Here is a 462-nt window from a genome sequence, read left to right as displayed (position 1 = left end):
ATGTTGGTTGTCGAGCAGTTGCTGGTAGCCATTGACCTCCATACTAACTTGAGCATAAGGAAATAATGACATTTTCTAATGAACTGTTCCTTTAAATTCCTTCGTAAGATGGCAAAGGCGTTCTTATTTTTAGGCGCCGTCTATGAAAAAAATAAGAAACGAGATTTCAAGAGATGAGAGAAATCAATTTCATTATCAATTCAGTTTGTGAATTGTGCAATGAAAAAAACAAACTAGTCCCAGTTAATCTTTCATTTTAAAGGTGTATATTTCCTTCAGATTAAGGCAAAGAAAGGCAACCAAATAAAATGATTTCATGAAACATGTATTTAGTATTTGATGAAGGTCAATGTCCATTCTAAATAATAACCGTTAACTTTCTTGAAGGGTATAGCAGGCCTATAATTCACTAATAATAGTCCCAATTTTATATATGATGTATGTGCATATATATATATATAT

Source organism: Sinocyclocheilus grahami, unplaced genomic scaffold (assembly GCF_001515645.1).
Source record: "Sinocyclocheilus grahami isolate Dianchi unplaced genomic scaffold, SAMN03320097.WGS_v1.1 scaffold1097.1, whole genome shotgun sequence".
Taxonomy (NCBI): Eukaryota; Metazoa; Chordata; class Actinopteri; order Cypriniformes; family Cyprinidae; genus Sinocyclocheilus; species Sinocyclocheilus grahami.
Note: the sequence above shows the minus strand (reverse complement) of the source record.